The sequence below is a fragment of the Equus caballus genome, chromosome X (assembly GCF_041296265.1).
Source record: "Equus caballus isolate H_3958 breed thoroughbred chromosome X, TB-T2T, whole genome shotgun sequence".
NCBI lineage: Eukaryota > Metazoa > Chordata > Mammalia > Perissodactyla > Equidae > Equus > Equus caballus.
Genome location: NC_091715.1, coordinates 45,416,278 through 45,444,211, shown reverse-complemented (window position 1 = coordinate 45,444,211; position 27,934 = coordinate 45,416,278). Strand labels below are relative to the sequence as shown.

The window sequence follows — 27,934 nt, the reverse complement described above, 5'->3', positions numbered from 1 at the left end:
CAAGCAGTGTGTAGGTCGACACCTGAGATCTGAACCAGTGAACCCCGGGCCGCCAAATCGGAGCACGCAAACTTAACCACTATGCCACCAGGCTGGCCCACTCCAATCATTTCTAACAAAACTTTCTTTTTTCCTTTGTGCGCTTCATCTTGGATGCTTTTTTTTTTTTTTAAACATCTCATTGAGTCTTCAAGTTCACTAATCTTTTCCTCTGAAATGTCTAAATCTACTGTTAATCTCATCCAGTGTATTTTTCATCTCAGATCATGTATTTTTATCTCTCGAAGTTCAATTTGGGTCTTTTTAAATAACTTCATATCTCCTGTTAACATGCTCACTCTTTCCTCTGTCTTGTTCAACACACAGAATACATTTATAATAGCTGTTTTAAAGTCCCTGTCACTTAACTTTATCGTCTGTGTTATTTCTGGGTCTCTTTCTATTGATTAATTTTTCTCCTCACTATTGGTTCCATTTTCTCATTCTGTGCATGCCTAGTAATCTTTTATTGGATGCCAGACATTGTGAATTTTACCTTGTTGGGTTCTGGATTTTATAATAGTAATAACAATAATTCCTTTAAGTGATTTGGAGCTTCATCCTGTGATGCCTTTAAGATACTTGGTAACAGTCTTATCCTTTTGAGGCTTGCTTTTGAGCATTATTAGATGGGACCCGAACAGTCTTCAGTCCAGGGTGAGTTTTCCCAACCAGCTGAGAAGTTTACCCAATACGCTGCATATTATTTTTTTCACCTCTGGCAGGGGAGAAGGTGAACTATTTCCATCCTTCTGTGAGCTATGGCGTTGTGCCACCCACTCCTTTTTGGTAGTTTCTTCCCTGGCCTTGGGTAGTTTCCTCACACACGTGGACTGATCAGAATTCAGTTGGAGACTCCAGGGGAACCCTCTGCAGATCTCCAGAACGCATGCTCTGTCTCTCTCGCACACGCTCCCTTTCTCTCTCTCTCTCTCGCTGCAACTCTCTCCTCTCCATGCAGCTCTCTTTTCTCTGGTCCTCTGCTCTAGGAATTCTACCTGTCTTGACCTCCCCGAATTCTCAACTGTTCCTCAACTCTGGGAGACCGTAGGACTCTGTTTGGGTTCCCTCACCCTGCACTGATGCCTGGAAACCCTCTCTAGGCAGTAAGCTGGGGGAAATTGTAGTGCTCACCTCATTTTTCCCTTTCTCTCAGGTATCAGTGTCCTGTACTGCCTGATGTACCATGTCCAAAACCCATCTCTTCCAATTTTTCAGTAATTTAAAGTGGGAGGATAGACCCAGACCTGTTAGCCCATCCTGGCCAGAACCAATTCCTAGTTCAGTCTTCAATTAGTCCTCGAATGCTATGTTAAGAAGATCCCCTATCTTTCTCATATGACATGTGTGTGTGTGTCCTGTGATGAAGAGATTGAGGGAAACTCCAGAGGTTCTGTCAGTGTAAAGATGGAACAGCTCTTGCTATTCTGACCATTACCATTATTTATGATGAGGAGGATGTTAGAGAATTGTATGTAAGGCATGTGGCACGGGGGCACCATTTAAAGGGCATCTGCTACTAGAGGCAGAAGAGAATGTTGTTTTAGGTCAGGACACCTAGAGTCAGAAAGTGCAGTGTGTGAATCCAAGTTTGCCATGGACTAGTGGGGAGACCCTGGGCAGCTAGCCTAACCCCTTGGTACCTCATTCTCCTCATCCACTGGTCTATTGACAGAATCAAGGGTGAATGTGGGCTGTTGCAGCCACTCGAAGGGGAGAGTGCCAGGAAGCAGGTTGTGAAGGGTCAGCTGGGTCCAGGGGCAGAGGGTCCCTAGAACATGGGGCCCCAGCATGCCCGGCCAAGCAGTGCAGGGAGAGGTGGGGGTTGCTCAGGTCAGCCTTGGATGAGATCCTGCAGTGCTAAGAGGTCCCTGGAGGACAAGACCCACAGGATGGATTCTCCAGCCCACAGGACACGCACAGGGAGGGGTGGCTCACTGAGACTGAGAGCACTCTGAATATCTCGTCTTTCCACTTCATGTTGTGGGGAACCATGTTTGTTTCGGGGACTGTGCAGATGGGGTCTTTGCTCGGCTTTGGCTACCTTTGTGATGTCAGTGGCTACCGCTGTCACTGACACTGCTGCGGAATAAGGCACAGCTGGGGGTTATGGGCAGGAGCTCTGGAGCCAGACAGACCTGGGCACGAGTACTGGCGTTTTCCCTCCTGGCTCCGGCGACCTTGAGTAAGTTAGTTAGCTGGTGCACAGCACATCAGTTTACTCATCTGTAAAAGAGTGATTAGTAATTATAGCCACCTCCCAAGGATGTTATGAGTATTAAAGGAGTTAGCTGATGGTTAAAATAGAGCATCTCTGGAAACAATAATAATGACCCAAAATATAATAATACTGGCTAATGTATCACTGACATTTATTCTGGCCCAGGCCCTGTGAAAACTCTTACTGGGATCGTCTCATTTACTCTTCACGACAACCTGTGAGGATTGTCACTATTTCACGGTGGAGAAGACCGAGGCACAGAGAGAGAAAGGGAATGACCCCCAGTCACACAGCTGCTACGAAGAGGATAAACAGAGATCGGTACTCAGGGAAACACCAGAACCCAAGCTCCTGACCACTGCTCGGGGTGGGGGTGGGGCGTAGAGGGGTCTATTCCAGAGGGGACTCTGCTGGGGCTGAAAACCAGGAAAAGGAATCAGAGCGGGCTGCTGTGGGCAGTGAGTGCCGGGAAGACACACCAAGTGGATGAAGGGGTCAGAGGGCAAGTGATGATGCCCTCTGATGGTGGAGATTGGAGAGTCGATCCAGGAACTCTAGGAACAGAGGAGAAAGAGGCCCGGGATGGGTGTCACAGGGGACTTCACTGGCTGAGAACAGGGACCCTTCTTCAGGTCTGGATGTTAGCTCCTGAATTCACATTCATTCGTTCATTCATTCATTCATTCATTCGCTATTTCCAAAGGCATTTCCTGAGCTCCTGCTGTCTTCTGAAAGGCCTTCAGAAGAGTTTCAGAAAGATCTGCCGGGAAAAGGAGCCCCCAGACCCAACCCCACGCGCAGACACATTGTTCTATACGGCTTATACAGAGCTGGGCTGAACCACAATCTTTGCCAATTTAATTTGTTTCTATCATTTAAAAAAACAGGAGATGACAAGTACCCAGACTTCCAGCTTCTCTGGGAAAATCACAACCCCTGGCCATGCAGGGATCTCATTCCTCCTCAAGGATAGTAGGCAGTAGCTGCACTGGAGGTGCCCCCTCAGACGAGGTGCGGGTCTGGGGTCTGCACTGGCCCCATCTTCTCTATCAGTACCCATTCCGGGGGCTGGTTGGCAGGGAACATTTATCCTACCCGTGGGCTGCTCTTCCTCACCTTCACAGGAGCTGGGTTCTCTTATGCACAGTAACTGCCTGGCCTTGGGGCAGGTAAGTTTGAGAACCCTGTTCCTGGACACCTTCCAGATGCCCTCACAAACAAATGCTCTGTGGTGCAGATACTGTTTTCATCACATGACTTTGCTTTAGAAACGGTTATTCAAATAATACATGAATATGGGGCTGGTGTAAAAGATTCCATTAGGACATCAGTACATGGACTACACAGGTCACTTCCTTCCTCCACATTCTCTCCCCCCTGGGCCTAACACTGGGGTTAGTTCTGGGTACTTCCCTGTTGCTTTCAAACATATTTCTCTGTATTTAAACAACACACACACACACACACACACACCAGGTCTGGTTTACTGGCATCCTCACGCCTTTCTTGGGGCAGGAGCTCTGCTGCAGTGGACTGGATGCTTAGACCTTTGCTCCCTTCAAGATCTTCAGGGTCTGGCGCTAAGACTGTTTGTCTGGGTGTGTTGGGGGCAAGGAGGGAGAGAGAGAAGGGAAGGAACAGTGCGCTGGTAATGTGGTGGAGGGAGACAGGAGTCAGACTCCACTTAGTTGTTGGGGAGGGAGGCTGAGCTTCCTCGGACCCCACCCCGGAGGACCCACTGAACCAGAAACTCTGAGGGATTCTGATGCACGCTAAAGCTTCACAGGAGCATTAGAACCACCAGAATATTCCACAGGACATACGTGAAAAACAGCCCCTCCGGGGTCTCACCTCCTGGGGGTGGGAGGTGAGGATGAGGTGTGAGGGTGGAACTGTTCCCTGCCTGAAGGTACCATTTCAGGGGTGCAAAGGTGGAATGCACCACTACCGGAGGTCCCACCAGGGAGGGGAATCTATTTGATAACAATACAAATACTGTGTATGGAGGGACAATAAAATCTGCCCCACCCCAGGGTGATCAGCCTCAGCCTTTGACAGAGGAGGGGATGATGCTGTCTTGGCGGCCCAGCCCCCAATCCCGGCCCTCGGGCGCACACCCACTTTTCAGACTTCCTGGAGGCCACTCTAGTCCCATTTTGGCCACGCCTATCTCCTACAGATTCGAATAAACCAGGAGCCTGCGAAGGGACAGTCGATTGATCATGGGACGAGAAAGGCGAGGAATCCAGGGCCACTCTGTGCGGTCCACCTGGAGACCACCTGCTCTGGCTCTTGCGGGACACAGAGAGACGGACTCCCAAAGCCCAGTCACTGTTCTCACGCTGAGGAGCTCTGGTTGATGGGCAGGAGTTTGTAGTGCAGGGGCTGGGCGCTGAGCTCTGGAGGGCCAGTCCAACCCAGTCTCCAAGGTGTGCTCCGCTGTCCAGTCAACAGGGCTGAAGACGCTTCCCCAGTCTGTGGCAGGGTTTAGGGAGATCACTCTCGGAGTCAGCTGGGACCCAGTGCTGGGGCTCTGAGTTCTATGTAATCATTGATCTGATTTGCAGTGTCCTAAGCACTTCTTAAGTGCCATCTCACTTAATCCTCACTAGGCCCCTTGGAAGAAAACACTGTCACTGATGAGGACGCTCAGGCCCAGAGAAGGCAGGTAACTGGCTCCATTATGCCCAAGCCCATGAGGACAGCGGCTGGGGCACTCCTCAAGTTCACACTGCCCCTGTCCCTCCCAGGGCCGCTTCCCTGTCCTCACAGACCCAGCTCTGCACACTGTCAGGCCACCTCCTGAGGGGACACTCACTGTAGCTCCTCCTCTCAGAAACCCTTCTCCTTCCCTCCCAGCCCTGGAGGAATTGCCCTAGACTCCCAGGATGGGTCTGGAGTTTCAGGTGGATCCTGGAGAGATTTTCAGCTCTACCCTAACAGGACTTTATGACAGACCCCTGTGTAGGGCGCAGGAGAGAGTTCTGTCCTGCACAATGTTCTGAACTTGAAGGAAGCAGGGAGGGTCCTGAGGGGGTCCTGTCTGGGTGCTGGGTGAAAGGATGCAAATGGGGGCGAGAGGTGTAACTGAGGCCTGGTGAATAGGGCTGGGAGAGGTGCAAAAGAGGCCCCTGTGGTGGAAGGGGAGGTCTCATGGCTGGCAAGGGGAGGGGAAAATCGGGGTAGAGAGAAGACGTATGGCAGCTGCCACCAGGAGAGGGAGTTTGAGGAAACGACAGGGATCATCAGAGGGATTTAATGGGGGCTGCCATAGGCAGTGTGAAGGGAAGACTGTCTTCCTAGGATCCAGAACCCCAAAGTGGGTGCTGAGAGATGGCAGAGATGACTAAGTCCATGGGCCTCCTTCTGTGGATCTGGGATTCACCCTAAATCCCCTATGGGGCAGGATGCAAAAGTCGCTACGACCAGAAGTGACCAGGGTTGGTTAGATGATGGTCATTCCCTGGACCCAGACATGAGAGGTCGCTCTCAGAACCCGTCAGCTCCAGAGGCCCTCCCCATCCCTGGAGTGAAACTGCCTTCCTCACGAGGACATGGTGATGACTACAGATAGTGGGGACTGCAAGACCCAAGGCCTCTCTCACAGGGGGTGGATGGGACAGAGACTCACTGTCACTGCCCACACAGCAGCCCTGAGATGAAGATTTGTGGGTCTGTGTCCCAGGGTGCAGCCTGAAGGCTCTATGGGGAAGTGCGTGAGGCCTCTGAGCTGAAGAGGAACTATTACCCAGAGTAGGAATTCGCGGAGCTGGTTGGCGTCTATGTTCTCAGGTGTGACATCTTTTAACTGTTTGTGGTTGGTGTCTAGGATGAGAGGTCTCTGAATTGTTTGTGGGTGGCTGTCCCAGGTCATGAGTTCTCTGAACTATTTTAGGGGGGTGGAGGTCTTGGTCCAGAGTGTTGGGTCTCTGAGCTGCTCATGTATCTGCACTTGAGAATGATTTCAAGAGGAAGGCAGGACGGACCTTACTCTCACAGGGCTTAGCAGTAGGCCTGTGATTTCACATTTGCTGTCAGTTCTCCCATGCCTGCCCTGGTACCACAGAGATGAAAGCTTAGGATCCCCATCCCCAGGAAAGGCAAGTCCTCAGTCACGTACAGCTCACAGGAGCCTGTGGTAATATTACTGATAAGGACAATATCTGCTGGCATCACTCTCACCCTTGCTAGGGGCCCTGTGACAAACCTCTGTACACATATAAACACAGGTAATCTGCCCAACACCCAACGAGGAGGTCACCATTTGCAGATGAGGAGCCTGAGGTCCAGTGAGGATGACAGTTCTCAGCTCCTGAGGAGGAGAGGAACTGGATGTAATTGGGCTCCTTGGAGGAGGCAGGGGAAGGCTCAGCACAGCCCAGGCCAGTTGTGGGGGGGGGGGGGGGGCACGACAGGGAAGGGGGAAGGGCAAGGTGTGCCCAGGGCCACAGGACTCTGTAACTGTCCTGTCAGGATGTCTGTCTCTCTATCTCTCACTCACACATCCTGCTTGGTCCTTGATGTATGGAATGTAATCCTTACATTCCCTGTGGATGTGACGGTGGAAGGTAGACAGGTGAGCCTCCACACAGGTGGGGAAATACCTCAGAGTCATCAATTTGCAGAAGGCCCCACTGAAAAGGTAGAGATCTCTGCCACCCCTTCCCCCTTTAAAGCATTTTTTTGGCACTGAGATCAGCAGGAAGGCAGCTAGGGGCCTGATGGGGTGTGGGGGACCTTGTGTACACAATGAGCCTCCCCACAACTGGGACATGTCCTGGTCCTGAGGGGCAGAGCGTCCTGATGTGTGTCAAGGCAGTGTGACTGAGGCCCAGGTGATGGGCAGTTGAGTCATTCCCTAGAAACAGTCCCTGAGGAGGGGCTTCCTTTCCCCTGTAGAAACAGGCACATCATCCAGTAGCAGGGCTGGGGGCCCACAGGTGGGTGCTAATTCAGTGGGGACAGTGTGCTGCCAGAAACAGTCTCTGTCCCTGTCTGTAATGTTCGTTTCTCTCTCTCTCTCTCTCCTCTGTGCCTATCACTTTGTCCCTCTCACACACGGGCCTGGGTATGACCTCATTCATGCCATGAAGGCCCACACTCGGCCTCTCCTGAGGGTATCATCCCTTGACGTGGACATTCATGGGGAACAGTTGGGGGGTTCCTCCTGAGTCTACGGGATTGTCCAGGGAAGGTATGTTCAGCTGCAGTGAGGCTGGGGAAGGGGTTCTTCTTTGCGGCAAACCAGGAGCTCCTCCCCATACATTGGGTGACCTGGGCCTCCAGCCTCTGAAACAGGCATGGGGGCTTCTCTGCTAAAAACCCTCCCACGGCTCACTCAAAGTCAGTCCAAGCCCTCACCACGGCCCAGAAGGCCCTACATGATCTGGCCCTCATTACCTCTCTGACCTCAGCTCCTACCTCTCTCTCTCCATCATGCTGTGCCAGCCACACCAGCCTCCTCACTGTTCCTCATACAAACTAGACTGAGTTCCACTCCCAGACTTTTCCAGAGGCGCTCATCTCTGTCTGGGAGGCTTTTCTCCCAGATATTCATCTCCTCTAGGTTTCTGCTCAAATGTCACAGTCTTAGCAAGACCTTCCTTGACCCCTCTTTCTACACTACTCTCTTTACTTTATTATTCCGATTTAACTTTAATCACAGCAATCACCAATACCTGACAAATTACTTACGTTTTTGTGCTGTATGATCCCAATAGAATGCAAGCTCCACGAGGGCCAGCGTTTTTGTCTCTTTCCAAACGGCTGTATTCCTAACACCCATAATAGTGCCTGACAGGCAATTTGGAGAGAAGGAAAGGGAGAATGAATAAACAAAGGCAAAGTTGTGGAGAGAGGCATAGCTAGACATGCTGAGGATTCTGCTAGGGAACATGTTCAGGGGTGACGGGGTGGTGACGAAGTCCATGGTCTTTATCTCACCTACTCAATGTCCTGGGGGACCCTGGGAAATGGCTCCTTCCCTAACAGAACCAAAGGTCCTGCTGTCCCTTTCGCTATTACTCACAGTCAAGGACAGAGGCCTGCCCCACATTAGGCCTTTGGACCCCAGTCGGGAGCTCCATCCCACCTGCCCCTTGGGGGACCGTGTCTGGGTTCCCCAACTAGACTCATTCTGCATTACCCAGGGAAGCACAAGCCAGCACAATGCCCAGGGGGGGTTCTAACGCTAGGGTGACCAACGCAGGCAGGCAAATTTCAGCTTAGGAAGACTTTTTCCCGGGTCCAAGACTGCAGCGAGTTGTGGGGTTTTCATCGTAACTTTGCCCTCCCAGCCTTTGGGGACCAGCCTGCAACGGCCCATGGGCATCTGCACCGACCAGCTGTTTTCCGTTCACACCAGCAAGGGGCGCGCGAGATGGAACAGTTCTGTCCTGGGCGGTACCACTGAGGGGCGCAGAGGTAGGACCGTGCTCTCCGGGAGGTACCATCGGGGAGGGGGCATCCGTTTTGGAATAACCCATTGTGTGTGTGTGTGTGTGTGTGTGTGTGACAACACTGAGGGGGTGTGTGTGTGTGTGACAACACTGAGGGTGTGCTTACACCGCGTGGGGCATCAACCACAGTTCCTAGTGGAGACACTAATGCGCCGTCGAGTCCATCCCCACTCCCACCACTCCATTCTCCCGGTGCATTGAAGCCCAAGTGGAACCCGTGTCTGAGGCTGTAGCTTTCACTTCCACTTCTCCAACTCCACCTCTCCGTTTCTACATGGTCGCATCCAGCTGGAGACTATGAGGGGGCGAGAGATTGGCTCCCGGACGGACGTGGGGGGTGGGGGGTCTGGGCCAGAGGCCGTACTGGGCGGTGATTGGTCACGGCGAGATCGCCGGACTAAGCACTTCCGGGACGCAGAGCGGCACCGGGTGGACCCGGTTGTTCCCGCCTCCCTCTTCGCCCAGCCAGTTCCCGTTGGCCGTCTGTCTGGGACAGGCGCGATGACGGCGCTCCTGGAGCTCGGGGGCGGGGAGCTTTTCAGAGTGTAGAATTTTCCTGCGAGTTGGACTCTTCACCAACTGACTGTCCCGAGGAGGCTGAAGCTGCTGCCCGGGTCAGTGGCGAGGTTCGGCGCAATCTCTGGCTTGTAACTAGAGTCCGACGCTGGATGCGCGGGGTGACGGTGCTGTCTTCACGTGAGCTTTTCAGTCTTCTTTAGCCCTGACTCAGTCAGAAGCCTAGTCGGGCGCGTTTGGCACCGCACCGTCAGTCCTACAGATGCATTCAATTAATGTCCGGGGAGAGGTCTCTGAGCTAGTTTGGTGTCTCTGCCTAGGAAGTAAAGTGTGTCGCTAGGTATGACATCTCAGATGCTGTTTGGGTACATTTGATCTGTCTGAGCCTTTTGGGGGATTGTGAACGAATGGGATATTTTATCTGAGTGGATTTGGTGCGACGTGGTATAAGGTCTCTTAGGCTTTGTGTACCTGTAAATCTGGGTGTGCATTTTCTGAGCTGTTGGGCATTTGTGTCCCTGGGTATGGGATCTCTCTGTAGGCATCTGCACCCCAGGGTATGAGGTCTCTGAGCCGTATGTCATTCTGGGTCCCAAGTTGTGAAGTCTCTGAGCTGCTTGGGTGTGGGGTGGGCTTTATCTTAAGGTGTAAAGTATTTGAGCTGTTTGGGGGTCTGCGCTCAGGGCCTAGGTTCTCTGATTTGTCTGGGGACTCTATCGCAAGGTTATGTGATGTTTCCGAGTTACTTGAACTTCTGTCTTTCTGGTTTTGTGGTCTTTGTATCAGGTTGAGAGGTGTCTGAGTGGTTTGAGGGTCTGTCTCTAGGATGTGAGGTATCTGAGCAGTTTTAACTTGTTTCCTGGGGCGAGGACTTTGGTATGTTGGGGAGGTCCTCGTGGCAGTGTGCATGGTCTCTGTTCTCTTTGGGGGTCTGTGACTGCAGTTGTGAGCTCTCTGTGCAGAGATGTTCGGAATCTGGTTTAGGTTTTGCGTTCAGTGATCTGGTTTTTGATGTCTCTGGGTATCTGAGCTGTTTAGAATTTCTTACCTTTTTGGTTGTGAGGTCTCTGTCCAGGAAGTGAGGATTTTGGAATCTGGCGGATATGATTCCAAAGCCTCGAGCCCCAAGTCCTGGTTGTGTGTCGTTGGACAAGTCGCTTGTCTCCTGGAGCCTCAGTATGTATCATACTTCATAAACTGGGGCCAATGCCTGTCTTGGAGTGTACCTGTGCATCTTAGCATGTGTGTAAAGGGCCTGGCTCCCAGCCATCCTTCCAGAAGAGTTTTCTGAGCGCCTGCTCTGTGCCTGAGTACTGTTCTAGGAGTTAGTGATAAAACACAGGACAAAACTGACAAACACAAGCAAAATCAGGACATAACATAACATGTTTATGACAAACATAAACAGGACAAAAACAAAATCAAAGTCTCTGATTTCATAGAGTTGGTCAGTAAATATATAGCACATCGAGGGTGGCAAGTGCTAGGTAGAAAGATGAGGCAAGGTCGATGGAAAGGGTATGTAGGGAGGACGTGCTTGTTTTATTCAGGGTGATCAAGGAAGGTCTCCCTGAAAAGGTGGTGATTGAGCGAAGACCTGGAGGAAGTGAGGGAGCATGCCTTGGATTACCTGAGGGCGGAGCATTTTAGGCAGAAAGAACAGCAGGTGCAACAGTCCTGAGGGGAAATCCACTTGGTGTGTTCCTGGATGTCAGGGAGTCCAGTGATGGTGGTAAAGCCCTCATCACTGGGTTTCACATGTAGCACTCATTGAAAGGTGCATGGTGTTGCTATTTCTATTTCCCCCACAACTGGTGAGGGAGGTGGGGTCATCCCCATTTTACGGATGAAGGCCCCGAGGCTCCAAGGCCTTGCACCTTCTCTCTGCTCGCTTCTGAAATTGCTAAAAGAGGAGTGAAACTTTCCACTTCATCCTAGAGACAGAGGGTTTGAGTGTCAGGGCTGCAGGGAGGACACCATCCACACTGAATGGCAGCCGGCCTGCTAGTATAAATTATAATATGGGAACCATGGCCATCATAACATTTCTACTCTTGATCGAGGGCAGGACTTTAGGAATGAGAAAGAACTGGGGCAGAAGAGAGAGAGGCAGGAAGGGGAAGCTGGAGAGCAGTGAGAAAAAACACAACTGGCTTCATAATATTGCCTGGATTTGGCCCAATTCATCTTAATTAATTGATCCTATTAAGATACGTTCACCCTTTTCCCCTTCCCTGCCCATTCTTTCACTTCCCTTCTCTTTTTTGCCTGAGCAGTTCAGTCCTAAAGCCATGAGGTGCTGCAGAGCAAGGCAAGTGTATATGTGTAGGGGCATCCCAACTTGGGGAGTCGGCGCCCAGGCACAGTGAGGAGGACATCCATCCATGAGGACAGAGCCCAAGGCAGTAAGGAGGGTCCCTGGGGGTTGGCGGAGGAGAGGGCTAACTGGCTCAGGGGTTCAACCCTGAGTGGGGCCTGGAGGTCAAAGGTGCAGGATGGTTGGCACAGCATGTGAGGAGGGACACTGTGTGGGGAAAGGATGGCTTATATACACTGGGATTCATCAAGTCAGTAAGTGTGTAAGGATAATGGGAGCCATGTCTCGTACTTTTGGAAAAGGGAGTTTCAATTATGGAAAGGAAGAAAACTACAACAAAATCGGGGGGTTATACTGGAATTGGAGTCTGTGTGTGCATATATGGGTAGATGGATATAGATGTACATACGTATGTGTGCGTGTGTGAGTGTGTACATACATATATTCCAAAGTTTTGGAGACAGCACCGACCCAATAGCAATAAGTACACCTAGCTCCCAGATCTTGGCTTCTAAATACCATCCCCTGCTAAATGATGGGTTCCCAGGCTGGAGGAGGGAAAGGATAAATGAGACTGCCTCAACTTGTGGTGTCAGTAATAAGGGAAAGTTCAAGGAATGATGGGGAGATGTCGGAAGGACACAAGAAATAACTCGAAGGGGCTCCCACTGGATAAATAAGTAAAATGAGATTATTTTATTTGTTCCAGCTTTATCAAGCTATTACTGACATATAACATAAGTAGGTTTAAGGTATACAACGCGATGATTTGGTGCACCCTACAGTTGGCTCTCCGTATCCGCAAGTTCCGCATCTGCAGATTGAGCCAACCACAGATCCTGTACTTCTGTGTTTATGATCCGAGAATGCAGAACCCCCGGATATTGAGGGCCTACTAAGGGACAGAGGCTCCGTGGATTTTGGTATCCACGGGGGTCCTGGAACCAATCCCCCGTGGATACCGAGGGACAACTGTATCTTGTGGGATGATTGCCACAACAAGGTTAGTTAACGCCCTGTCCCCTCACGTAATTACCATTTTTTTGTTTGGGTAACATTTAAGATCTACTCTCAACAACTTTCAGTATATAACACAGTACTGTTAATGTTATACGTTAGATTGCCAGAATTTATGTATCTTATGGCTGGAAGTTTGTACCCCTTGACCAACATTTGCCCCAGTACATTTGCCCCAGTGCATTTGCTGATCTCCATCTCTCTGAGTTTGGCTTTGTTAGATTCCACACGGACGTGAGAACATAGGCTGTCTTTCTCTGTCTGACTTATTTCACTTAGCGTAAAGCCTTCAGGGTCCATCCATGTCGTTGCAAAAGGCAGGATTTTCTTCTATTTTATAGCTGAATAACGTTCCATCGTATATGTATACACCACCTTTTCTTCATCCATTCATCCATCCATGGACACCTAGGTTGTTTCCGTAGCTTGGCCGTAGCTGCGATGTAAATCTTAAAATCGGCGTTACTCCTTCAGTTTTATTTTTTGTTTTCAAAATTATTTGGCTGTTCTAGTTTCTTCGCCTCTCCATATAAATTTTACAATCAGTTAGTCTCTATCTACAAAACATGATGCTGGGATTTTTTATTGGAATTGTATGAAATTGATGGATCCATTTGGGGACTATTGGCATCTTAATTATATTGAATTTATCAACCCATGAGCACAGTATATGTCTCCATATGTTTAGGTCTTCTTTTGTTTCTTTCCTCAGCTTTTTGTGTTTTTTTTTTTTAATTTTGTTTTGTAATCGTTCATTGATAGTATTTAGAAATACTCTTGATTTTTTGTGTTGAGCTTGTATCCTGCAACATTGCTGAGCTCACCTATTATAGGAGATTTTAAAAATAGATTTCATGGGATTTTCTATGTAGATAATCATGTCTACATTCATCAATGAATTGGAGCAGTTTTATTTCCTCCTTCCCAATCTGTAAGCCATTTCTTTTTCTTGCCTTACTAGAGTGGCTAGGACTTCCAGTACAATGTTGAATAGCAGGAGTGAGAAAGTGGCCATCCTCCTGGCGTCATTCCTGATCTTAGGAAGAAAGCCTTTAGTCTTTCTCCATTAAGTAGGATGGAAGGTGTAGGTATTTTTGTAGATGCTCTATATCAGGCTAAGAAAGCTCCCTTCTACTCCTGAATGTTTTTATCACGAATGGCTGTTGAATTTTGTCAGACGCTTTTTCTGCATCAATTGATAGGATCATGTGGTTCTTTTTCTTTGGTTCGCTAATATGGTGGACTTAGTGATTGATTTTTGAATACTCCACCAGCTTTGCACTTTTGGGATAAACCCCACTTGGTCATGGTGTATTATTCTGTTTATATGTTACTGAATTTGATTTGTTAATGCTGTTTTTGTCTGATTTTGGTATCGGGATAATGCTAATCTGATAGAGTGATTCAAGAAGTGTTCCCTCTCTTCTGTTTCCTTGAAGGGACTGTGTAGAATTGCTGTGATTTCTTCTTAAGTGTTTGGTAGGATTTTCCAGGGAATACCATAGGAGCCTGGAGATTTGTGAAGTTTTTCAACGACAAATTTGATTTTTTAGTAGATATGTATCTATTCGGATTATCTGTTTACTTTTGGTTGGGCTTTGATAGTTTGTGTCTTTCAAGCAATTGTTCCATTTTATCTTAAGTTGCCAGATGTGGGAACGTGCAGTTACTTATAGGATCCTTTTAATTTCTGTGGGGCCTGTAACCTGTTTTATTCCTGATGTTGGGAAGTTGTGTCTTTTCTTTATTTATCTTTCCGTTGTTGTTGTTGTTGTTGTCAGCCTGGGTAGTTTATGGATTTTATTGACCTTTTCAAAGAACTAGTTTTGGTTTCATTGATTATGTCTATTCTTTTTCCGATTTCTGCTCCAATCTCTATTTCCCTTATTCTGCTTGCTTTGAGTTTATCTTCGTTTTCTTTTTCTAGTTTCTTAAGGTGGAAGCTTTCATCCTTGATTTGGGTCCTTCATTCTTTCTAAGACAAGCATTTGATGCTGGACATTTACTGCTAAGCATTGCTTTAGCTGCATCCTGCAAATTTTGATGTGTTGTATTTTCATTTTCATTCAGTTCAAAATATTTTCTAATTTCCCCTGAGTCTTGCTCTTTGACCCATGGATTATTTAGAAGTGTATAGTTTAATTTCCTTGTGTTTGGAGATTTTCCTCTTAACTTTTTCTTACTTCTCGGTGGCTTTTCTCTTTTGGTCAGACAACATTCTTTGTATGATTTCAACTATATTTCCATTTGGTAAGATTTGTTTTATGACCTAGAATATGGTCTACCTTGGTGAAACTTCCATATGCACTTGAAATAAATGTACATTCCACTGTTGTTATGTGGAGAGTTCCCAACTTGTCAGTTACATCCGGGTTGTTCATGGTGTCATTGACTTCATAGACTTATTGCTCGTTTTCTCTTCATTAGATCTATATATTACTGAGAGAGTGTTGTAGTCTCCAACTGTAATTGTAGAGGTGTTTGTTTATCCTTTGTGGTCCGTCTGACTCGGTTATGTATTTTGAAGCTTTGTTGTTGACTGCTGTGCAGAAAAGAGTTAACGTAGCAGGCCTGGGACTGCCATCCTTAGAAAGACCGGCTTGTTGGCCCTTACCTTGCATCTGGGAACTTGGATTTGGGGAGGTTTGCCACCATTCCCTACCTGAGAAGGGCGGTTTACGCTTCCTAAAGTGTTTGTCCAAACAGTGTGTTTTATGCTAAACACCTGCCTGCCTTCTGGGACTCTGAAGTCTTGGGACATGCTAAGCAGACAGTGCCTATGTGACCGGCCCCCAATAAAGACCTTGGGCACTGAGTTTCTCATGAGCTTCCCTGGTAGACCACATTTCAAACATCTGCCATAATTCATTGTTCAAGGGACAGATTGTGAGACTCTACAGGGCAAGGACTCTTGGAAGCTTGCCCTGGTTTGCTCCAGGTGGTGCCCAGGGTACCCCTCCCCCTGGCTGATTTGGCTTTGAGTCCTTTTGCCGTGATAAATCTTTTTCCATGAGGGTGACTGTATACTGAGTTGAGTCCTCCTGGGGATCCATCAAAGAAAGGGTGGTCTTGGGACATCCGAAACAGTAGTGGCTGCCATGGGATCCACTAGCAAGACCCTGACTTTCACCTGAAATAGGGCGAAAGCCTTGTTGGAGTAAAGGAAGGATGAAGGGGCAAGGATGGTGAACCTTTTGTGCCTCGGTGACTATGGATGTACTCGTGATATGAAACAGCAGCTGTGCTGCTGTCTGTTGCGACAGGTTAGTGTTACTTACAGAATTTACAAATAAAAGATCCAATTTCAGGAGAGTTAGCTCACTGCATCCCTTGGCTGCTTTTGCCGTGCTGGGTGATGTGAGGGGGAAGAAGCGCAGCCAGTTCATGACTTTGGTGTTTGTTCTTTCCTCCCAGTAGGTGGAAGAAGGATCCATAGGTTCCCAAAGGTGACCTTTGGGTCAGCCAGAAATGTGAAAAGTTTGACTTGCTCTCTCCTCCAAGTGAGAGGAAACAAATTAAATCGGTTTGGGCTGGAGCAAAGCGATAGATACACTAGAGGCAAAGAAGGGCAAAAAACACTCCAGCCTTTGCTTCAGCGTGGCTGCTGCTGCTGATACAGCCCCTCCCAGCATTCCATCCAGGATCTCCCCCAGGAGGCTGTAATGGTAACCCTGTGAGTGTCAGTTTACTGCTAAGGGGTTGAGTAAACTTTCAGTGAAAGGGGAAAAGAGGGGGACCTTTTAAAAATGGCCTTGTCTTTTGTGGCTATTGCATCTGGATGTGTGGGAAAATTCATGTAAGATGTTAGGCAATATAACTATTCAATGCAGCTGCCCCGGCAAGACACTGATCTTTTCCAGCCTGCTCACTAGATAAATGATACAGACAGAGGCGACAGGAGGTTACGTAAGCCCATTTTGACTTTTTTCTTTTTTGGCTGAGGAAGATTAGCCCAGAGCTAACATCTGTTGCCAATCTTCCTCTTTTTCTTTTCTTTTTCTTTTTTTTGGTTTTTTTTTGCTTGGGGAAGATTAGCCCTGAGCTAACATCTGTGCCAGTCTTCCTACACTTTATATGTGGGTCGCTGCCACAGCATGGCTGATGAGTGGTGTAGGTCCGCACCTGGGATCTGAACCCGCCAACCTGGGCCACTGAAGTGGAGTGTGCTGAACTTAACCGCTATGCTATGGGGCCGGCCCCTGGAAGTTTTTTTAAAATTTGAGATTTCATCCTGACCAGTTCCTAAACATGATGTGTCTTTGTAGTTAGGTTATAGAACTTGTTTTTCTGTGAAAATTCTTTAGTCTCTCTTGCATACAACCGTACTAGACAAAAGGTTTGGAAGAGAGTAGGGGATAACTTTGTTTTGTTTTTATTTTTTTGTTTTTTTCGGATGTACATCATATTTTGAATTCTGTATACATTATATCGTGTTCACCACCCGAAAACTAATTATACTCCATCCCTTCACATGTGAGCCTAATCACCCCTTTTGCCCTAGCCCCTCCCCCCTTCCCCGATGGTAGCCACCAATCCAATCTCCAATGCTATGTGTGTTTTTTTTGGTCGTTGTTTTTATCTTCTACTTATGATTGAGATCATATGGTATTTGACTTTCTCCCTCTGACTTATTTCACTCAGCATAATACCCTCAAGGTCCATCCATGTTGTCACAAATGGCCGGATTTCGTCATTTCTTATGGCTGAGTAGTAGTCCATCGTGTACAAATACGACATCTTCTTTGTCCATTCGTCCCTTGGTGGGCACCTAGGTCGCGTCCATGTCTTGGCTATTGTGTATAATGCTGAAATGAACATAGGGTTGCAAGAATCTTTATGCCTTTGTGTTTTCAAGTTCTTTGGATAAGTACCCAGCGGTGGAATAGCTGGATCATATGGTAGATCTATGCTTAATTTTCTGAGGATACTCCATACTGCTTTCCATAGTGGCTTCAGCAGTTTGCACTCCCACGCAGTGAACAAGGGTCCCCTTCTCTCCACATCCTCTCCAACCCTTGTTGTTTCCTGTTAATTATAGCCATTCTGACCGGAGTGAGGTGATACCTCATTGTAGTTTTGATTTGCATTTCCCTGATAGCTGATGATGTTGAGCATCTTTTCATATGCTTGTTGGCCATCCGTATATCTTCTTTGGAGAAATCTCTGTTCAGATCTTTTGCCCATTTTCTAATTGGATTGTTGGTTTTTTTTGTTGTTGAGCTGTATGAGTTCTTTGTATATTTTGGATATTAACCCCTTATCTGATATATGGTTTGCAAATATCTTCTCCCAATTGTTAGGTTGTCTTTTTGTTTTGTTGCTGGTTTCCTTTGCTGTGCAGAAGCTTTTTAGTTTGATGTAGTCCCATTTGTTCATTTTTTCTTTTGTTTCGCTTGCCGGGTCAGACATGGGACTTGAAAATATGCTGCTCACACCGATGTCATAGAGCGTACTGCCTGTGTTTTCTTCTAGAAGTCTCATGATTTCGGGTCTTACATTCAAGTCTTTCATCCATTTTGAGTTGATTTTTGTGCATGGTGTAAGGGAATGGTCAATTTCATTCTTTTGCATGTGGCTATCCAGTTTTCCCAACACCGTTTATTGAAGAGACTCTCCTTTCTCCATCGTATGCTCTTGGCTCCCTTGTCGAATATTAGCTGTCCATAAACGTGTGGGTTTACTTCTGGGCTCTCGATTCGGTTCCGTTGATCTGTGTGTCTGTTTTTGTGCTAGTACCGTGCTGTTTTGGTTACTATGGCTTTGTAGTATAATTTGAAATCAGGGAGTGTGATCCCTCCAGGTTTGTTCTTTTTTCTCGGGAATCCCTTGGCCATTCGGGGTCTTTTGTTGTTCCATATAAATTTTAGGATTCTTTGTTCTATTTCTGTAAAAAATGTTGTTGGAATTTTGATAGGGATTGCGTTGAATCTATAGATTTCTTTAGGAAGTATGGACATTTTAACTATGTTAATTCTTCCAATCCAAGACCACGGAATATCTTTCCATTTCTTTGTTTCTTCTTCGATTTCTTTCAACAGTGTTTTATAGTTTTCGGTGTACAGAACTTTCACCTCTTTGGTTAAGTTTATTCCTGGGTATTTTATTCTCTTTGTTGCAATTATAAATGGGATTTTATTCTTAATTTCTCTTTTTGCTACTTCGTTGTTAGTGTGTAGAAAACGCAACCGATTTTTGTACGTTGATTTTGTATCCCACGACTTGACTGTATTCCTTTATTATTTCTAAAAGCTTTTTAGTGGAATCTTTAGGGTTTTCTAGATATAAAATCATGTCGTCTGCAAAGAGTGACAGTTTCACTTCTTCTATTCCAGTGTGAATCCCTTTTATTTGTTTTTCTTGCCTGATTGCTCTGGCTAGGACTTCCAAGACTGTGTTACATAAGAGCGGTGCCAGTGGGCATCCTTGTCTGGTTCCTGTTCTTAGAGGGATAGCTTTCAGTTTTTCTCCATTGAGAATGATCTTTGCTGTGGGTTTGTCATGTATGGCCTTTATTATGTTGAGGTATTTTCCTTCTATACCCATTTTATTTAGAGTTTTTATCATAGGTGGATGCTGTATCTTGTCAAATGCTTTCTCTGCGTGTATTGAGATGATCATGTGATTTTTATTCTTCATTCTGTTAATGTGGTGTATCACGTTGATAGACTTGCGGATGTTGTACCATCCCTGCTTCCGTGGAATGAAACCCACTTGATCATGATGTATGATCTTTTTAATGTATTGTTGTATTCAATTTGCTAGTATCTTGTTGAGGATTTTTGCATCGATGTTCATCAGTGATATTGGCCTATAATTTTCTGTTTTCGTGTTGTCCTTGTCTGGTTTTGGTATCGGGATAATGTTGGCTTCGTAGAAGGAGGTAGGAAGCCTCCCCTCCTCTTCAGTATTTTGGAAGCGTTTGAGAAGGATAGGTATTCAGTCTTCTTTGAATGTTTGGTAGAATTCACCAGGGAAGCCGTCTGGTCCTGGACTTTTATGTTTTGGGAGGTTTTTGATTGCTGTTTTGATCTCCTTACTGGTGATTGTCCTATTCAGATTTTCTACTTCTTCTTGGTCCAGTTTTGGAAGGTTGTATGTTTCTAAGAATTTATCCATTTCTTCTAGATTATCCAATTTGTTGGTCTATAGCTTTTCATAGTATTCTCTTATCATCTTTTGTATTTCTGAGGTGTCCGTTGTAATTTCTCCTCTTTCATTTCTGATTTTATTTATTTGAGCCTTCTCCCTTTTTTTTGGTGAGTCTAGCTGAGGGTTTGTCAATTTTGTGTATCTTTTCGAAGAACCAGCTCTTGGTTTCGTTAATTTTTCCTATTGTTTTTTTAGTCTCTACTTGGTTTATTTCTGCTCTGATTTGTGTTATTTCCTTCCTTCTGCTGATTTTGTGCTTTGTCTGTTGCTCTTTTTTCCAGTACCTTTAGGTGCACTTTTAGATAGCGTATTTGGGATTTTTCCTCTTTGTTGAGGTAGGCCTGAATTGCTATAAACTTACCTTGTACAACCGCTTTTGCTGTATCCCACAGATTTTGGCATGTCGTGTTTTTATTTTCATTTGTCTCCGGAATTTTTTGATTTCTTCTTTGATTTCTTCATTGACCCAATCGTTGTTCAGTAGCATTTTGTTCAGTCTCCACATTTTTGTGGCTTTTCTGGTTTTCTTTCTGTAGTTGGTTTCCAGTTTCATACCTTTGTGGTTAGAAAAGATGCATGGTATTATTTCGGTCTTCTTAAATTTGTTGAGACTTGTTTTGTGGCCTAATATGTGATCAATCCTGGAGAATGTTCCATGTGCATTTGAAAAGAATGTGTAGTCTGTGGGTTTTGGATGGAATGTTCTGTATATATCTACTAAGTCCATCTGGTCTAATGTGTCCTTTAAGGCGAGTGTTTCCTTATTGATCTTCTGTTTGGATGATCTACCCATTGGTGTAAGTGGAGTGTTAAAGTCCCCTACTATTATTGTGTTACTATTTCTCCTCTCATGTCTGTTAATAATTGCTTTACATATTTAGGTGCTCCTATGTTGGGTGCGTTGATATTTACAAGTGTCATATTTTCTTGCTGGATTGTTGCCTTTATCATTATGTAGTGCCCGTCTTTGTCTCTTATTACAGTTTTTGACTTAAAGTCTATTTTGTCTGATATAAGTATTGCTAACCCCACTTTCTTTTCTTTGCCATTTGCATGGAGTATCTTTTTCCATCCTTTCACTTTCAGTTTGTGAGTGTCTTTAGCTCCGAAGTGTGTCTCTTGTATGCAGCATATACATGGGTCTTGTTTTTTTATCCAATTGGCCACCCTGTGGCATTTGATTGGAGCATGTAGTCCATTGACATTTAAAGTAGCTATTGATAAATATGTATTTATTGCCATTTTGTCACTTTTTTTTCTGGGTGTTTTAGTAGTTCTTCTCTGTTCCTTTCTTTTTCTCTTCCTCTCTTCCCTTGTGGTTTGATGGCTATCTTTAGTAATATGTTTGATTTCTTTTGTCTTACTTTTTTTTCCTGCTTGTTATAGGTTTTGGGTTTGTGGTTACCATGAGGATCGTATTTAATATACTATGCATATAACAGTCTATATTGAGTAGAGAGACTCTTTACCTTGACCTCTTTCTAAAAGCTCTACTTTTTCACTGCCCTCCTCCCACATTGTATTATTTTCACATCATATGTAGTCTTTTGGTTAGTGTGTGTCTATCCATTACCTTCTTATCATTGAAATAGGTGATTTTAGTACATTTGTCTTTTACCCTTCCTATTATCTTCACAGGTAGTTGATCTGCTGCCTTTACTATATTTTTACGTTACAAGTGATTTTATTGCCTTTTTGTTGTTGTAGTTTTGTGTTTTTTTGATCATTTTTTTAATCTCTATTTGTGGTCGTCGCTTTCCCACTTAAATGAGTCCCTTCAGCATTTCTTGCAGAACTGGTTTCTTGGTGATAAACTCCTTTAATTTTTGCTTGTCTGGAAAGCTCTTTATCTCTCCTACCATTCTGAATGACAACCTTGATGGATAGAGTATTCTTGGCTGTAGGGTTTTTCCTTTTAGCACTCTAAATATGTCGTGCCATTCTCTTCTCGCCTGTAGGGTCTCGACTGAGAAGTCCGCTGATAGCCTGATGGGCTTCCCTTTATATGTCACTTGTGGCCTTTCTCTTGCTGCTTTTAGAATTCTCTCTGTCTTTAATTTTGGACATTTTGATTATAATATGTCTTGGTGTGGGCCTCTTTGTGCTTCTCTTGTTTGGAGCTGTCTGTGTTTCCTGAATTTGGATGTCTGTTTCCTTCCTCAGGTTAGGAAAGTTTTCCTGTATTATTTTTACGAACAAATTTTCTGCCCCTTTGTCTTTCTCTTCTCCTTCTGGGACACCTATAATCCGAATGTTAGCATGCTTGATATTGTCCCAGAGTTCCCTTAGACTGTTCTCATTCTGTGTAATTCTTTTTTCTCTTTTCTGTTCAGCTTGTATGATTTCCTCTAGTCTTTCGTCTAGCTCGCTGATCCGTTCTTCTGCTTCCTCTACTCTGCTATTGAGTCCCTCTAGTGAATTTCTCATTTCCAGTATTGTATTCTTCATTTCTGATTGTTTTTTTTTTTATATCTTCCAATTCTTTGCTGATGTGCTCACTGTGTGCATCCATTCTTCTCTGCATGAATTCTTTGTCAAATAGGTTGCTAGTTTTTGTTTCACTTAGTCCTTTTTCTGGGGTTTTGTACTGTTCCCTTGCTTGGAAAGTATTCCTTTGCCTCCTCATTATGCCGCTTTCTCTGTGCTATTTTCTTTGTATTAGGTGAGTCGGCTATGTCTCCTGATCTTGGAGAAGTGGCCTTACGTATGAGATGCCTTATGAGGCCCAGCAGTGTGCTTCCCTCTTGTCACCAGTCCATAAGAACCAGGAGTGACCCCTTTGTGCACTACTTGTGTCCTTCTGCTGCAGCAGGGTTGCTCCCACTGCAGGTACCCAGGGAGTCTGATCTTTCCTACCCTGGCGAGCTGTTTGTAAATCTGGTTTGGGGAGCCTCAGCACTGTTGGCTACAAAGTCTATCAGCACACTCTTATTGCAGTTGTCCTCTTAATTGGGTTGGTACCCAGTGTAGCTGGTTGCTGGGCTCAGGGGCGTACAGTTGTGATGGGCCTGAGGCCAACAAGGCTGTTGTCAGTTCTCTTAGGAGTGCAGCTGAGTGGGGCTGGCCCTTGGCATGGGGCACTCAATTGTTTCAGGCTTTGGAAGGTGGGGCTGATCCTTTTTATGGCTATTTGTGAAGCACAAGTCTTCTGCCGCTGATAAGCCTCACCCCCCACAGGACCACATACACTGTCAACACAGTCCTGGTCCGTGCACACTTCTCAACCCCCTGGAGCGTACCCCAATGCCACACTGCAGAGGCCCCCACCCCTCCCCCAACGCCCCCCACAGTTCACCTGGTCCTCACACAGGCCCTGCCCCACAGAGGCAGACACCTTTGCCTGCCTGTAGAGGATCAAGGCACCCAGTCAATGCAGGCTGAAAAGTAGCCTGAGGGCTTACTGTTAGAGGGGCCAGTCCCTAGGGCGGGTTGCCTGCCCTGGCTGAACTGGATTAAATCTGTGCTCTAGTGGGTGTGGCAGACACCTGGGCTAACAGCCCAAGGGATGCACCTCAATGGCCCCCACCAGTGTCCATATCAGCACACCTGGACCAGCTCAGAACAATGACCGCACCAATGCCTCAGTCTCCGGAGAGGTCCCTCCTCTCACTGAGATGCCCCCAGAGCCCACCAGGTGAGTCTCGTTTCACCAAAGGACTGTCAGCCTTCTCTCTGGTGATTTTAGGTTGCTGCAATGAGTGAGTTTGTGCGTGGGCCCTTTAAGACCCGGCTCTTTTCAGCTTTCGGGCGGATAGCTTTTCTGGGCGTGTCCTCGCTGCAGTTAATAGCTAGCAAAGCCAGACAGTAAGACCCCCGTCTCAGTTGGGCTGAGTGTAAAGGATGCTTATCGCAGTATCGCCCCCGCTCTGGACCTCACTCCTCCAGAGAGGGCTGCTTACCTTAGGATGGCTCCTGCCTGGCCAGCTGAGAAGCTCCGCTGCTCCCAAAGGTGGCTTTTTTCCTCTCTGGCCGGAGTTACTGCCTCTTCTGCCTTCATCAGGACTGTCCCTCGTCGTGGGGGTTCTTTTTATCCGGTTTTCAGTTTTTAATCCAGGGTAATTGTTCCAAAAATTGTTGTAACTTGGTTGTGTTCGTGCGAGGAGACGAGTTCAACGTCTGCTCAACCTCCATCTTGATGAGATCTCAGGGATAATTTTTAAAATGTAAATCTTTGATTTCAGAATTGTGTACATTGATATTGTGACAATGGAAGACAACACAAACCTGGCACCTGGGGAGAGGCAGAGGGAGGGAGTGAGGACATTAATGATCTTGTTTGTCCAAACTGTTCCTGGAGACTTTCTATTTTTCCTGACGAAATACTTCCTGTGCAGTCTTTGCAAGCTGCTGTGAGCATTTTGAATGCAAACTGACAGCTGAGCCTGCAGTCACACCTGACAGAGCTCTGACTATGGGGCAGCAGGCATGGCCTCAGCTCCTGGACTTTGCAGGTGGAGAAAGAAAAAGCACATGCCATGTGGGATCTAAAATGTCGTCTCCTGTCACCACCTCCATCCACTGGCCATGAAGAGAATGGATTTGACATCAACTGAAGCCTTCAGGGAGAAGGCCAGTGGGGTCATGATGTGTTCTCAAAAGATCCACTGACTTGGCTCTCATGCTGTGTTCATTATGTTCTGTCTTCCTGTGTGCTTTCTGGTTGGTCTTCTCTACTGTGTGTCTGTCCTGGGAAGAGTGAGTATGTTGGAGGCGGTCCTGCTGCTCAAGGGCTTTAATAAAGTTCCTGAGAGTTTCTTAGGCAGTTAAAAATCACAGATTCTAGGGCACTGTCGTGGCCACACTAAGTGAGACTCACTGGCTGTTGATCACAGAATGTGCGTTTTTTAAAAGTTCCTGGGTTCCGACACACACGGACAACTTGTCTGGGAACTACTGGAGCAGGGGTCTAGTCTTATTTTCCCTGCTGCCAGGCTTCTGTCTCCATTGTGAGGGTGTAGAAGTGACGTAGGGTTGGTGCCTTCTCTGGTGCACAAACCCAAGACCTCAGGCTAGGAGCCTGATAGGCTGTTTGCTATACTAAGGAGGCTCTCACACCATCGTTTCCACAGTGTATCCTGATTCCAATCCTGTCAAGCCTCCATCTAAAAGATTGCTATTGAGATCCAATTCCTACTTACTCAGCAGTTCTATGCTGCGAAAGCAATTTGTGTTACACGTCAGCTGTTATTCTACGTATTTTGTGGTAGCGTTTGGATCTTACCCTTCATTGAATAAGTACACAACACAGTGAGTTTTCCACAATGCCTCCAGACCTGTGGCTCCACCACTTACTGCTGAGTGACACTGAGCAAGTTGCTTAGCATCTCGCTGCCTCATTTCTCCATTAGTAAAATGAAAACACTAGTTAGTAGTAAATTTAGCTACTTCTTGGGGCAGTTTAGAGCACCGACTATGTTCAGACGTGTAAAGTTGTCAGGACGGTGCCTGGCGTATGGTGAGTTCCCAGTCAATTCTAGTTGTTGTTGTCAGTGTTGTTGCTGTTGCCACATTTTCCTGGAGCATGTTCCAGAGAGACAGTGTCAAGACTACCTTTGACTGACTGGATGGACTTTGCACGCTCACTTCAGCTCTTCGGGGACTCAAGAACTGAGTGTATGGGGCATGAAAGGTCATATTTTTGTTAGCATAATGAATATTCAGTTCTCCTTGTAGGGTTCTCGTGAAGCCTAAATGTACTGCCAGGGTTTCATCATCGTGTGCTCATATGGAAAATTTGAATGGAAACTTCCCTAGGAAATTAGAACTCTAATACCCTCTTCATATGATTTGTGTAATGCTGGGAAAGTAAATGGTCACTGGATGATGATAGAACATGAGTATGTAAATTTTAAAAAACATTTTAAAGACTGATATGTAAAGGCCAAAGAGCCTCATCATGTGATTTCTTTTATTGCCATTAGTTCTATCTAGTCTGATTCTCCTGTATCAAGTTGTGGAGATTTGAATCTGATGAAGGTATGAAACCATTAGGAGTCAAATTTTCTTCAGTAACACTTTGTTTCTTGTGTAGTTTTCACATTGTCAGTTTTATTGTGTTCGTTATTTCTAGCACTAATATTCATTATTGATTTAATAAAAGGCTGATGATGTTACCGTTTTCTGAGGTAAATCATGAGGCGACGGTGAACTGTTTTCGGATGGAGAGTCTGAGGGAAGGGGCAAAGGGGAGAGAGAGTGGGGTGGGAGTGGGGGAAGTGAAAGTGGGGGGCAGGGAGGGGGCAAATGGGAGGAAGGGGTAATGGGTACAAGCAAAAAGCAGAAGGGAATAAAAGCTCACACTTCTGGATGCTTCCTATAGGCCCGGCCTTGTTTTTAGCTCTCTCTCTACATATATAATTTTAAAAGTCATTGAGTACTTACAGCAACTCTATGAGGTAAGCATTTTGAATGTTATCATCCTTTCTTATAGATGAGGAAGCTGAGACACGAGGAGATTAACAGGTGAAGTAATTTGCCCGCAGCCACCTAGCCAGCAAGGTCAGAGTCAGATTTGTACCCAGGCCAGAGAGAAACATAAAGACACATGAGATGCAACCCTAAACTCTGGAGTGTGACCTCAGTGTCACATGTCCTCTGGATCAAAAGCCAGATGAACATGTCTGGCAGCATTAATCAGATTACATGTATCTGTGTACGGGTTGACCATGCTGTCTCCTAGGTGCATGAAATACTATGGGGTGACGAGTCAACATGTGCACATCACAAAGAACAGTTTCTGCCGTATCAGAGTCTCTGCGTGTGTTTGCTCCTGTTGACGTCGGCATCCACATCCTCATCGTCGTTATCATTACGGAAGGTAGTTTATGGTATAATGTCAAACAAGCAAAACAACAGATACGGTATAAAGACATTATCTCCCCTTCCCAAACTCATAATTTAAAAAATGCATAGGAAAATAGCCTGGAAGGGAATAACCACATATTAAGTGTCTTTCTCTAAGTGTGAAACTCTAGATAATTTTCACATAACATTTTATTCACTGTTCTATTTGCTGTATCTTCGTTATTACATAGCCAGCGTTCCTATTATAATTTTTAAAATAGTTTTTCTGAAGACTCATTCTCTTAGGTGTCTTGACGTTTCAGGATAAAAACTTATTTCATTATGCTTGCCAGGTGAAAAACCAATCAGTGTGTTTAAAGCAGGAGAAAGATCTGTGGTGCAGTAGCAGAGAGGAGCAGGGGAAGCAGAGAGGTCCAGATGGAAGGTTGGCTAAGTCTGCACGCACTGTGAAAAAGGCCACAGTCAATACAGGCAAAAACCAAACCAAACCCAACTCGCACGTCCCTACAAAGAGGCTGATGTGCTATCGAGATAAGTGTCTGTATTAAGACTTCTTAGACCTTCGCTCCCTTTTGACTCCCTTGGGGCAGTGGGGCAGCATGTGGTTCCTAGAAAGCAGTACTGCTTAGAACTACTCTGTGGATGAGAGTCGCAGCCTCACCTGCTCCTTTTGTGGGTGATCTGGAGCACTTTTCTTGAAGTCTGGAAGCCTACAGATTCAGAAGGGAAAAGAGAAAGAAAATACATAGTGCAGTAGTTAGATCCAACCTTCCCCCAATAAATCCATACGCAGAAAGCGAGATGCAGATACAGGTTGTGGTAATAATCGGTTGGGAATTAGCAGGGTTGGATTGGGTGACTCAGACAAGAAATGGGGAAGTGAATGCAAAGGTGAGAGAACGCGTTAAGAGGAGATAAACAGCAAAAAGTCCGTTTTCTGGCCTTGCTTTTCTGCTAAGAGGATAGAGTACTCCATTATTGTCGGGCAGGGCTCCCTGGTCTGAAGTCTGGGAGGGAATTATTGCACTTAGTGATGAGTGTTCTGAGGACTCACTATCAGCCCTAACAAGGGGCCACTGAGTGTGTGAAGGCATGAAGGTCTCGGTCCTTACCAGTGACAGATACAGAAAGCTTCTTAGCCCTGCTGAGAGTAGTGCTGTGGCACCTTAGGGAAGCTGGAAGCCACCCTCTAGCAAAACTACCAGTGCTCCCCAACCTCCTAATCCAGGTCAGGGGGCGGCCCAGACACTGGTCACTGTCCTGGATAACTATGATGGTCACTGTGTGTGTGTGTGTGTGTGTGTGTGTGTGTGTGTGTGTGTTTAAAAAAGATGGTGGGGGAGACTGTTCATTTAACTACAGTTCACCAAGCTTCAACTGTGGTCTAGGCACTGTGCTGGGTGCCTGGGAGAT

The 27,934-nt window shown here is 46.2% G+C and overlaps 1 protein-coding gene and 1 long non-coding RNA gene across 11 annotated transcripts in view; one reads left to right on the top strand and one right to left on the bottom strand.

The window, feature by feature from the left end:
• Positions 1–109: 109 nt before the first annotated feature.
• On the bottom strand, positions 110–8,713 carry LOC138921762 (uncharacterized). The gene is made up of 3 exons (XR_011434646.1): positions 8,602–8,713; positions 7,955–8,053; positions 110–2,265 (listed from the first exon to the last, which is right to left on the bottom strand). It is a non-coding gene; the product is annotated as an uncharacterized lncRNA (long non-coding RNA).
• Positions 8,658–27,934, top strand: part of LOC100060161 (protein FAM156A/FAM156B) — a 72,650-nt gene continuing 53,373 nt past the window's right edge. For 5 of the 10 annotated variants that reach the window (XR_011434642.1, XR_011434644.1, XR_011434645.1 and 2 more), the window contains exon 1: positions 9,186–9,414. The gene's annotated coding sequence lies outside the window, so the exon portion shown is untranslated. Of the gene's footprint in view, positions 8,684–9,185; positions 9,575–27,934 lie in introns of those variants that run through there. The other 5 variants (XM_070257078.1, XM_070257074.1, XM_070257079.1 and 2 more) reach the window with 5 other exon arrangements.